Source organism: Dasypus novemcinctus, chromosome 21, assembly GCF_030445035.2.
Source record: "Dasypus novemcinctus isolate mDasNov1 chromosome 21, mDasNov1.1.hap2, whole genome shotgun sequence".
In the NCBI taxonomy this organism is placed as follows: domain Eukaryota; kingdom Metazoa; phylum Chordata; class Mammalia; order Cingulata; family Dasypodidae; genus Dasypus; species Dasypus novemcinctus.
In genome coordinates this window covers 55,699,404-55,712,496 of record NC_080693.1, presented here as the reverse complement: position 1 = coordinate 55,712,496, position 13,093 = coordinate 55,699,404, and the positions used below count along the sequence as shown (strand labels likewise).

Below are 13,093 nucleotides of genomic sequence, written 5' to 3'. Positions count from 1 at the left end.
AACAAGATGAAAGAAACTATCATGAACCAGGAAAAATTTGTCAAACTGCAAGCACAAGTGCACTTTGATGGAACTGCTCGCACAAAGAAGGTGGTTCAAAGAACAGCTACAGCAGATGATAAAAATTTCATTTCTCCTTAAAGAAATTAGGGATAAACAGTATCTCTGGAATTGAAAAGGTTTATATGTTTACAAACCAAGGAATAGTCATCTACTTTATCAATCCTAAAGTTCAGGTATCTCTGGCAGTGAACACATTCACCGTTACAGGCCATGCTGAGACCAAGCAGCTCACAGAAATTCTATCCGGCATCTTAAATCAGCTTGGCAAAGACAGTCTGACAAGTTTAAGAGGAATAGCTGAAGCTCTACTCAAACGATCTGTGGATAGAAAAGCAGCACTTGCTACTGGAGTAGATGATGATGATGAAGTTCCAAGTCTTGAGGAGAATTTTAATGAGGCTTCCAAAAGAATGAGGCAAATTGGGTTGAGTCAATTTGGAAAGAAGACAGAACTTAAAGTTACTTGGAGCTGCTATTTTATATTATGATTGCTTTTTAAAATTGTTTTGTTCTAACAAAATCTAGATCTCTAATATTTTTAAGCTAAGGCGCCATGGACACTGCCGCTCTTTTCAGTTTTGCTTATATCCAACTCCCTTGCCCCCGCTCCTCCCTCCCCGGGCCCTAAGATGGTTCCCTCATCTGTTTGCTTGTTGTTTTTGCTTGCTGTTGTTTGCTCGTTTCTTCTTTAGGAGGCATCGGGACCTCCCATGTAGGAGGTGGGCATCCAACTACTGCTCCCCTGCTTATACACAATTTGATTCTTTATAGCTAACTAAGCTAAAGAAGCCTGGAAGTTTGAAAACAAAGATTAATAAAGTTCTTTGCACAGTTTAAAAAAAAATTACTGCTAACTATAGTCCATAACTTACAATTAGTGTATTATTTCTATAAACCCCATTAACACCAAATTTTAGAATGTTTTCCTTAGTCCAATGGAAAAAAATTCCATACCCCTCGATTATTGACCCTTAGCACTGATAAAGTACCTTCTTTGACACTGATGTAAAATATTATGATATTGCTGTTAACTATAGTCCATAAATTGTATTAATTGTATTTTCGCCATGTATCACCATATTCTTATCACTTTGTAATAGTGATGTACATGTGTTCATAGAAGAACATTCTTGTATTTGTACTATTAACCACAATTCTTATCCACCATCAAGTTCACTGTTATATAATCCCTAGATTATTCTTTAGCTTTCTTTCAACTGACAGTTATGTCCCTAGACAATCCCTTTCAACTAGTACTACTCATTATAAATCACATTTATAATCAGCAGTGGCAGTTATACTCACTGGATTGTGTTACCATCAACTCCACCCATTTTCACACTTTTATAATCAAGCTAATTAAAAATTTTATACACATTAAGCATCATACATCTTTTCAGCCCTCATCCTATCTTCTAGTAACCTATACTGTAGGTTTTAACTCCATGTGTTTTATACTTGATATTTAGTTCATATTAGTGAAATCATAAAATATTTGTCCTTTAGTGTCTGGCTTATTTCAGTCAGCATAATGTCCTCAAGGTTCATCCATGTTGTCATATGTGTCCCAATTTCATTTCTTCTTACAGCAGCATAGTATTCCACTGTATGTATATACCATATTTTGTTTTCCATTCGTCGGGTGATTGACATTGGGCTTTTGGCAATTGTGAATAATGCTGCTATGAACACTGGTATGCAACCTACCATCTTTCAAAGTAGATTTTGCCATTTAAAATATTTCCTATCTCCTACAAATCACTGATTTACAAACCACTAGGAGATATTTTTCAAGTCACAAAGACAATTTCTCTATATAGTCACCCCTGGATAACAAATGGAACAAAAACTCAGTAAGGTCAATTTAAAAAATCTAGAATAGTCAGTTTTCAGGTAAAAACAGAAGCTCTGGACTCTAGACATAAATTCACTTCAAATAATTAAATTCTTAAGGAACTCATTTAAAAAACTACATTTCAGGGATTGGGCCCCTCAAAGTTACAAATTTGGGAGTTAATATCACCGCATTATCTTTACTGTCAGAGGTAGTTAAGCTACTTGAGAATTAATTGTCTTACAAAAATCAACATTTTATTGGGTCCTCTAAAGTCAGTTCTTCATAATGAGGAGAAATGGACATCAGCTAAACAAACTGTTAGAACAAGAATGGAACAAAGCAATACATTCTTAAGATATTGCTGTTCTCAGGACCTGAATTCTAGTGTGAGCTTTGCAGCTTCTTTCCTAAATATGAGTTTTTCCATCTTTAAATTGAGAACAGTAGTTCAAGAATCTCTAAGGTCACTTCCAGCATTAGAATTCTATGCTCCTTTGGAAATTCTTTTGAAACTGTATCTGCCTCACTTCATATATGCTTTTTAAAATAAAATATATATACAACACAAATAAAGCAAACGTTACAGAAAACTGCACTTGAAAAGGCAAAACTTCCCCAAGACTCCCAAAGCCTTTTCTCTAAAGCCTAAAGACAACCACTGTTTTCTTTCATATCCTCAAGAAGATAAAAAATAAAGCACATATATATTCCCTGTCAGCACACATAAGTCTCTTTCTTCCTAATGGTTGCATAGAATTCTGCTGTACGCCTGAACCCTGATGTGTGGTGTTCAGGTTTTCACTACTGCAAACAGTGCAGCAAACAGTATATCTAAACCTGTGTACAAGAATATCCACAGCATAAATTTCCAGTAAACAAAGTATTGAGCCCAAGAGCAAGCCCAAGAGCCTGTGCATTGTTTATTTTGACACCTATTGCCTAACTGTGCTCATAATGTTGTACCAATACATATTCCCAATGTGAATGATTCTCCACACCTTGAGCATCTCCCCACACTTTTGACATAGGATGGCCAGATAACTACTTAAAGCTGAGAAAGAATTACAGCACAGTGGGTACAAACAAAGCTTTAAGCAGAAAAGTCAGTGAGATATAGATCATAAAAAGGCCAGAAATACCTTTTACGAATTAGGGGACAAACTGTAACCAAAAATAGAGCAGACATGATATGTGGTACTTTGTTCTTTACAAAATTTAAATGTAGATGTTTCCTTGAGGTGCTTATAAAAGAAGATATTTATGTAAATGTTTCTATTCAAGGAGTGAGTAACTTGCATTGCAGATTCTATGAATCCCAAGGAGGCCCAGTTATGTTATAGGTCACGATGTGGATTTAATAGCACATATGGCCAAATTCCTCCACAAATAATCTGGCCCCTTTCACTATGGGTTGTCAGCACAGTGAAAAGTGAATTTAGGGAAGCAGATGTGGCTCAAGTGATAGAGCTTCTGCCTACCATATGGGAGGACCTGGGTTCGATCTCTGGATCCTCCTGGTGAAAAAGAAGAGAAAGTGTGCCCGTACAGCAAGCTAGTGCCTGTGAGAGGGCCCACGTGGTGAGCCAGTGCCCACACGAGTGCCCGCATGGTGAGCCAGTGCCCCGCACAAGGGAGTCACACAGCAAGATGATGACGCATCAAATGAGAGACAAGCGGAGAGTCAAAGTGAAGCGCAGCAGAAACCAGGAACTGAGGTGGCACCATTGACAAGGAACCTCTCTCCCCATCAGAGGTCTCCAGGATGGAATCCTGGTGAATTCTGGAGGAGAGAAAATGAGAAGAGAAAACACAGACATAAAAACAGCAGGTGGGGAGGAAGGGAAGGGGAAAATAAATAAATTTTAAAAAAACAACAAAGAAACATGAATTTAGTTCCTAGTCTTCACTACTGATGAAAGATCCCTACAATTCAGCTGTTTATTCTCAAATTAAATGGGATCATGCATGATTCCAGAGGTAATAAAAATGTTAATACAGCACATAGAGAGCAGTTTTGGGGATATTTTTAAGTTTTTTTTTTTAATTGAATAATTGGGACAATGTCTAGAATGTAGTAGACAATAAGTAACTGTTAATTAAGTTAATTAATGGCATCCACTTTGAGAATTATCATCTTAGTTTAACAGGAATTACTTGCAAGGGACCACATAAACACCAGGTAACTCTGTGTTACGTTTGGGGTAAGGGTGAGGGTGGGGAAAAGCCTATGCGTTTCTAAACACACACACACAAGTTCTCATTTTACTTTGCTCTAACTTGCTATTACTAATATTTATTATATCCTCTGCTGTCACTGAGGGGCTTTTGGGGGGGGGCAGAAAAAATAAAATACTTTTAACACTGAAATGTGAAAAAAAAAAAGTACATGGTATGGTATATCTAATGCCATATATTTGTTTTCAAAATTAGAGGCTCCCTCTAATTTTATAGGCGAAGTGGGAGTATATATTTCAGAAACATCCAATATGATGCTACTCCTAACACTACTTTTTCCATATCTCACCAAATAAACCAACCATATCCAACACAAAATCTGCTAAGAAAATTGCCCCCAGTTTCTTCTATTATCAAGCAATCATTAAAAACTAGCCTCATCAATTTTAAGCAATAATTCAAAGCACTCAGAATCAAGGTCAACCTTACATACACCTAAACATAAACAAACAAAGAAAAGTATCTCTTTCAAAATAAGGGTGGTCTTCGAGCCCTTACTGACATCACCACAAATTATCCACAGGGTCCAATTCTAGACACTAGGCTCAGAAGCAGAAAGTTTCAGGTATCCACGAGAGGGCATCAACTAGAAAAGGGAGGGGGAATTGAACTAAATGGAATGAAAAGACCATATATATGTGTTACTTGGCAAGGGTTACTTTGCCTAGGGTTGGTCCTGTCTATGGTATCCAAAAATTATGTGAGAGGTCCCCAAGTTCTACCACTAATTAAGAAACCCTTACCTGGCTGGCATATGATTTGGGTAGGCCCTTTAAAAATGGCTGAAGCTGAAAGAAAAATTCAAGTCTTCTAGGTGCTGGTAAATTCTACCTAATGGATTTCCACCTCTCACCAGACTGAATTACAAAGAAAAGCAGGAAAAAATTTTAGGTTAAGAGTTTTCAAATAATTTTAAACCAAAAAGAAACAAATATTCCGATAATACAATTAAAGAGGCAGGCCTCAGAATGAAATGATAATTACATCCTTCAGTACAATCTACTGTTTCCAGGATATGAAATAATCTGTTTCTTAGATTTGAGACTGGTATCAAGTGGGAATGGATCAAGGAGAAAAAAATAAATGACTACTTGAAACTAATCTAAAAATCAAATACAAAGACATGCAATTTAACACTGTGCTTGCAACGTTTGGCTGAGTTCCTATGTTAAGCAGCAAACTACTATGACATAAAAGAGAACAATGGCTCATGATTGGCTGTAGACAGTCTGGTAACCAAAGAACGTATTCAATGGTTACTGCCTTTGCCTGCCAGTAAAGTTTATCCAATCAGACAATATAATGCAAACTTCCAAAAGTAAGTAGTTTTTAAACTGATGTCCAATATTCTTGAGACTTCCATATAATTTACAATTAACACAATTACATCTATAGATAGCTCATGTTTATAAACTTTGAGAGACTTTCAGAACTGATGATAATTTAGCTAATTCAAAAGATCTATGTATTATAGTTGGCAATAAGATGATGCTATTATTCTCATCTTTTTTCCTGGCATTAAATTATGACTTTTATTTCAACCCCTAATATACTTGAAGACAAAAAACTTATTCTATACTAAAATCATTCACGATTTTTGAAAGAAGAAAAAAAAATTCAAGTCAGTACAGTGCTTACTATCAAGTTAGTAGACCGTTAATTCCTTTCTTGCCTCTCTGTCTTCGAGTATTGATAACCAAGTAAGGAAAAGAGAGCAGATCAAATCAAATTCACCCATCTTCTTATTTGTGAGCTTAGTCAAAGAACTAGTGGGAAAAGTATAGAAAAAATTTTTTAAATGAGGTTTGTGCATAATAAAAAGATTTAACCAGATTCTGTTAAAAGGGTGTAACAATAGATCATCCACAGAATTCTGGATGCTTATTTTCTTTTCTAATATTTTTTACATACAACAAAATTTACTTTTTGGTTTACAGTTCTGTGAATTTTGACAAATACCTAGTCATGTAACCACTGCTGCAATCAAGACACTAAACAATTTTTGGATAGCTTTTAGAAAATTAGTCATGAATTATCTAAGGAACTCACTACAAAAGACAAGATTTCGGGAAACGGACTTTGGCCCAGTGGTTAGGGCATCCGTCTACCATATGGGAGGTCCGCGGTTCAAACCCCGGGCCTCCTTGACCCGTGTGGAGCTGGCCATGCGCAGTGCTGATGCGCGCAAGGAGTGCCTTGCTACGCAAGGGTGTCCCCCGCGTAGGGGAGCCCCACGCGCAAGGAGTGCGCCCGTGAGGAAAGCCGCCCAGCGTGAAAAGAAAGAGCAGCCTGCCCAGGAATGGCGCCGCCCACACTTCCCGTGCCGCTGATGACAACAGAAGCGGACAAAGAAACAAGACGCAGCAAATAGACACCAAGAACAGACAACCAGGGGAGGGGGGGAAATTAAATAAATAAATAAATCTTTAAAAAAAAAAAAAAAAAAAAAAGACAAGATTTCTACCAAGTCAAAAGAAGAAAACCAGGACTTAAAAATCTAAACAAGGATTTATTGAAATGGAGGAATAGTGACTCATCTACTTTTGCCCCTGCGTTCTAAGCAATCTAAAACCACTCCCATTTCATTGATTCCCATGGCTTCAGTTACTACTGGCATCCAGCTTGTGTCTTCAACCCAATCTTCCCCTGCATTGCAAATTAACTTCCAGCTACTAGAATCCCTGTGGCTAGTCTATCCTGTAAGCCTCTCAAACTCAAAAAGTCCATGGCAGCCCATGTTCCTCTAAAAAAAATTTGCCTTTCAGTGATCCTACCACTCATCTCATCCAGGTGCTCAAACTAAAAATCTAGTAGTTAGCCTTCTTACTTACTACTCCCACCTCCACTTCCCACTCCCAATTCAGTCAATCACCATGTCTCATCAATTTTACCTCAAAAATAAATCCCAAACCTGTTTCTCTTGATCCCCATGACCCAGGATATTAGTGTAATATAGAATTATCTCAATCACAATATTTTTCTCTTCCTTTCCAAGTAAGACTTTTGTTTGCCAGGACATGTTTGCATTAACTATTGCCTCTATTAAACTAGAATACATTTTCCTCATCTTTGTAAACCTCTAATCTCTCCAAGTAAAATTAAATGTCTCCTCCTCTGTACTCTCTATGTGTAGCTCTCCTGCTGTTGTAATTATTTGTTTTTTTTCCCACTAGACAAAGTCCTTGGAGGGACCTTATATAAGCTATAGCCAACTTGATAATCCTGATGTCTAGGCAGTGACTAACAAATAGTAGGTGCTTAATAAATCTTTGAAAAAGGAATGAATGAATTAATTTATCATGCTCTAGATAAAATGGCCTCAAGGAATTTCACTTCCCATGCTAACCAAATGATATTTTGATTAGTAAGGTGCAATAGTTACTAGCTGTAGGATCTTAGGCAAGTTACTAAAAATCCTCTCTGTGGCTCAGATTCCTCACCTGAAAACTACAAATAAGAAGACTGAGAAGCGGACTTGGCCCAATGGACAGGGCGTCTGCCTACCACATGGGAGGTCTGTGGTTCAAACCCTGGGCCTCCTTGACCCGTGTGGAGCTGGCCCATGCGCAGTGCTGATGTACGCAAGGAGTGCCCTGCCATGCAGGGGTGTCCCCCGCATAGGGGTATCCCCCACGTAGGGAGCCCCATGCACAAGGAGTGCGCCCTGTAAGGAGAGCCGCTCAGCACGAAAGAAAGTGCAACCTGTGGAGCTGGCCCATGCGCAGTGCTGATGCGCGCAAGGAGTGCCGTGCTGCACAGGGGTGTCCCCCGCGTAGGGGAGCCCCACGCGCAAGGAGTGCACCCATAAGGAGAGCCGCCCAGCGCGAAGGAGGGAGCAGCCTGCCGAGGAATGGCGCCGCCCACACTTCCCGTGCCGCTGACGACAACAGAAGCGGACAAAGAAACAAGACGCAGCAAAAAGACACAGAAAACAGACAACCGGGGGAGGGGAGGGGAATTAAATAAATAAAAATAAATCTTTAAAAAAAAAAAAAAAAAAAAAGAAAGTGCAACCTGCCCAAGAATGGCACCGCACACACAGAGACCTGACACTACAAGATGACGCAACAAAAAGAAACACAGATTACTGGTGCCGCGATAAGGATAGAAGTGGTCACAGAAGAACACACAGTGAATGGATACAGAGAGCAGACAACTGGGGGTGGGGGTGGGGGGAAGGAGAAAGAAATTAGAAAAATACATAAATAAATAAATCTTTTAAAAAAAAAAGGCTTCCCTCATAAGGTTATTGTGAGATTAAATGAGTCACATGCATGTAAAATGTTTAGAGAAGTGCCTGGCACAGAGTAAGCACTCAATAAACGTCAGCCTGACACTAGGTGAGGAATGGACTGAACGGGTACACATTTTTCTAGCATTCTGGCATACCGGTTTATCTTTCAGCCCCTTATGAGTTTGGTTAGTCACTTCTCCCGAGACCCATCAACTCTGGTTACACTGAAGAAACTGAGTTTACCAGCAAAACTGAGGAATGGATCCTGAAGCTTGAAGATCCCACTAAGCTAACAGTATCCTGAAAGGGCCTGTCAGAAAAGCTATTTGGCCACCCTAGCTGGTTGGATACCTTATCTTGGCTCTTTATTAAATGCAACATTTTGGTCAAAGGTAACAAAATTTACTAAAAAGAATGTGATACTAGGAGGGAGATATTTAGAGTATGCCACTGATTAGCTCTGAACATTATTACTATGTACTATAAAGAGGATTTCCTTAAATTTAAAAATTACTAGTCTGGTCTCAAGTATCCACCCTAAAGGAGGAGAAAAGTGGTATAAATAATTTTTAAAAGTTAAAAAAAAAAAAAAAATCTTAACACTTTACTTTGGAACGCATCATTAAATTTTTCCTATAGATTTACATCCAAAATAATATCTTGACTGAATGACTAAGAAAATGCATTTGCATAGCCTGGATATTTAAAATTGACCATCATATAATAATTCCTCTCACCCTTTTATCAATCTCATAGCCTCCTCCTAAGGTGCAATCTTTTTTTTATTTTAAGATTTATTTTTTATTTATTTTTCTCCCCCCTCCCCCCACCAGTTGCCTGCTCTCTGTGTCCATTCATTGTGTGTTCTTCTGCGATGGCTTCTATCCTTATCAGCGGCACCGGTAATCTGTGTTTCTTTTTGTTGTGTCATCTTGTAGTGTCAGGTCTTCTTGTATGCGGCGCCATTCCTGGGCAGGTTGCACTTTCTTTTGCGCTGAGTGGCTCTCCTTACGGGGCGCACTCCTTGCATGTGGGGCTCCCCTACGCGGGGACACCCCTGCGTGGCGCGGCACTCCTTGTGTGCATCAGCACTGCGCATGGGCCAGCTCCACATGGGTCACAGAGGCCCAGGGTTTGAACCGCAGACCTCCCATGTGGTAGGTGGACGCCCTATGCATTGGGCCAAGTCCGTTTCCCTTGAGGCACAATCTTAATGATAAAATTCTTTTAAATGAAAATCCCCAAATGCCATTTAGAAATGAAAGATAGGAATAACTGAATTTCCAAAGGTGAACCAATCTAGACCAAGCAGGCCATGAAGACAACCACCCAGTTGAGGATTTTTGTTCCCACAGAGGATTATTGCTCCATAAGGATCTAGATGTATTAGCCTAACTACAGGCACAACTTGTCATAAAATCAAAATATTCTGAAAGGTTATGTAACAATCTCAGCGCCAGAAAGGACTTGAGTGACCATTTTGTCTAAACCCTTGGATTTTTATAGAAGAAAAGATCCATAAAAGTTGCAATATGTCTGTCAAACTATATAAGAAAATAAATATTTAAGTATTAGGAAGTTCATTATTTAAGTAACTAACTTTATAAATGAATAACTCAGCGGCGGACTTGGCCCAGTGGTCCTGTCTACCGCATGGGAGGTCCGCGGTTCAAACCCTGGGCCTCCTTGACCTGTGTGCAACTGGCCCACGCGCAGTGCTGATGCATGCAAGGAGTGCCCTGCCACGCAGGGGTGTCACCCGCGTAGGGAAGCCCCATGCACAAGGAGTGCACCCCGTAAGGAGAGCCGCCCGGTGCAAAAGAAAGTGCAGCCTGCCCAGGTATGGCGCCGCACACATGAAGAGCTGACACAAGATGACGCAACAAAAAGAAACACAGATTCCTGTGCCACTGACAACAACAGAAGCGGACAAAGAAGACACAGCAAATAGACACAGAGAACAGACAACCAGGGTGGGGGGGAACGGGAAATAAATAAATAAATAAATAAATAAATAAATAAATAAATAAAATAAAAATAAATGAATAACCCATCCTCTATCTTGTAAAGAGAGATTTTACTGTTTTCTGTTTGCTTAAATTGGGCCACACCTATATTCTGCTCTATCTTATAGTTCAATACTGTATTAGTTCAGGCATGCTAAATATAAAATCACAGTCCCTGGGATATATCTTAACTCTTATACAAACCTCCATCACACCACAACATGAATCCCCTCTCCAGTCTCCCTCTAGCAGCTAACCTCTAACCTATTTATCAGCTCATACATACAATTTATGTACCTTCCTCAAATTTGTTCATATAATTCTGAAAGCTGGGAAGGTTCTCCTAACTCCTATTCCCCATCCCTACCCCCAAGTCCTGGAGCATTTCCTAACCATCCCAGTTCACTCTGAATTCCAATCATACTTATTGTCACTTTCTTGGCAGTTAACAAATGTTACTTAGGAATCCTTACCTGACAATTAAAATAGGATGCCCAGATTTGTAATTCTTCTGTCTCTGTGTGTTTATGTCTTTTCCTATCGCAAAATTCTCATTTAATAGGTTAGTGAGACCTAGGAATAGATACTTAAAAAAAAAAAGGGGGGGAGGGAGCAGATGTGGTTCAAGTGATAAGGCTTCCACCTACCATACGGGAGGACTCATATGGACCCAGGTTCAATCCCTGGGGTCTCCTGGTGAAAAAAAAGAAGAGAAAGCGTGCCTGTGCAGCGAGCCAGTGTCCACATGGTGAGCCAAGTGCCCACACAGTGGGCCAAGGGCCAGCGCAGTGAAGTCACTGCCCACGTGGGTGCCTGGTAATACGAAAGCCCATGCAAGCGCCTGTGTGGCAAGCTGAGTGCCTGCACAAGTACCCATGTGGTGAGCCAAATGCCCATGTGAGTGCCCACGTGGTGAGCCAGTGCCCATGCAGTGAGCCAAGTGCCCATAAGAGTCCTCACGTGGTGAGCTGAGTCCTCGTGTGGCAAGTCGAGTGCTCGCGAGTGCCCACGTGGCAAGCCAAGTGCCCATGCAGTAAGCCAAGTGCCTGCGCAGTGAGCCAGTGCCCACACAAGTGAGTCATGCAGCAAAATGATGACACAATAAAAGAGAAAGGAAGGGGAAAGTCAAGGTGAAGCACAACAGAGACCAGAAACAGGTGGCACAATTGACAGGGAACCTCTCTCCACATTGGAGGTTCCCAGTATTGAATCCCAGTGAATCCTAGAGGAGAAAGATGAGAAGACAAAAAGAAAAATAGATACAGAATATCACACAGTGAATCGACACAAACAGCAAAAATAGCAGGGAGGGGGAGGGGAAGAAAAGAAAAAAATAAATTAAAAAACAAACAAAAACAAAAAACCTTAGCCACTGGTTTTTAAAACGTCCACCAATCAAATCGGAAGAGGGAAAACAGCTGGTAGAAGAACAAAATAGATTTTTCCTTGATTAAAATGTCCTTTAATGCTGTTTAATTATCTCTTCAACTATAAAAAGATTTAAAGAATAATTAGGAAAAACTTTAAAATAGCATAATACCTTTTAACATAGCAATTACATTTCAGGAATCAATCCTAAGGAACTAATCAGATCTGTGTATAAAGACATTCCTTTATGTCTTTATACATGCTCATCACAGCATGATTTATAATAGCAAAAAAAAAGTTCATTAGTTGGGGATTGGCCAAATAAAATATAATGCATCCATACAACAGAATTCTATGTAGTTATTTTTAAAGATTTTTTTTAAAGATTTATTTATTTTATCTCTCCCCTTTCCCCCCCACCTGCCCCAGTTGTCTGTTCTCTGTGTCTATTTGCTGCGTGTTCTTCTTTGTCCACTTCTGTTGTTGTCAGTGGCATGGGAATCTCTGTTTCTTTTTGTTGCTTCATCTTGCTGTGTCAGCTCTCCGTGTGTGCGGCACCATTCTTGGGCAGGCTGCTCTTTCTTTCGCGCTGGGTGGCTCTCCTTAGGGGGCACACTCCTTGCGCGTGGGGCTCCCCTACGCGGGGGACACCCCTGCGTGGCAGGGCACTCCTTGTGCACATCAGCACTGTGCGTGGCCCAGTTGCACACAGATCAAGGAGACCCGGGATTTGAACCGCGGACCTCCCATGTGGTAGACAGATGCCCTAACCATTGGGCTAAGTTTATTTTTTTTATCAACATGCCAAGAGATCTACACTATATTAATGAATTTTTAAAGCAATTTTTAAAGCATCATATATAATATATCCCAATTTTTGTAAGGATATAAACATCTACATGCACTTATTTTTTTTTAAGTTGTTGTTTTAAAGATTTTTATTTATTTCTCTTCCCTTGGCCCCCCCACCTTGTTTGCTTTCTTGTGTCCATTCGCTGTGTGTTCTTCTGTGTCCACTTGCATTCTCAGTGGCATGGGGAATGTGTCTCTCTTTGTTGCATCATCTTGCTGTGTCAGCTCTCCGTGTGTGCAGCGCCACTCCTAGGTGGGCTGCGCTTTTTCACGCTTGGCTGATCTCCTTACGGGGCGCACTCCTTCCACGTGGGGCTCCCCTAGACCGGGGTGGGGCACCCCTGTGTGGCATGGCACTCTTTGCGCATGGCAGTACTGCACAATGGTCAGCTCACCACTTGGGCCAGGAGGGCCTGGGTTTGAACCCTGGACCTCCTATATGGTAGGCGGACGCTCTATCAGTTGAGCCACATCTGGTTCCCTCTACAAGCACTTATA

General features: G+C 40.3%; 1 protein-coding gene and 1 pseudogene across 1 annotated transcript in view; one reads left to right on the top strand and one right to left on the bottom strand.

Moving 5' to 3' along the window:
• SPOP (speckle type BTB/POZ protein) overlaps positions 1–13,093 on the bottom strand; it is a 98,334-nt gene that overhangs the window by 54,791 nt on the left and 30,450 nt on the right. The gene's annotated exons all lie outside the window — the stretch shown is intronic.
• LOC101433458 (transcription factor BTF3 pseudogene) lies at positions 7–551 on the top strand (annotated as a pseudogene).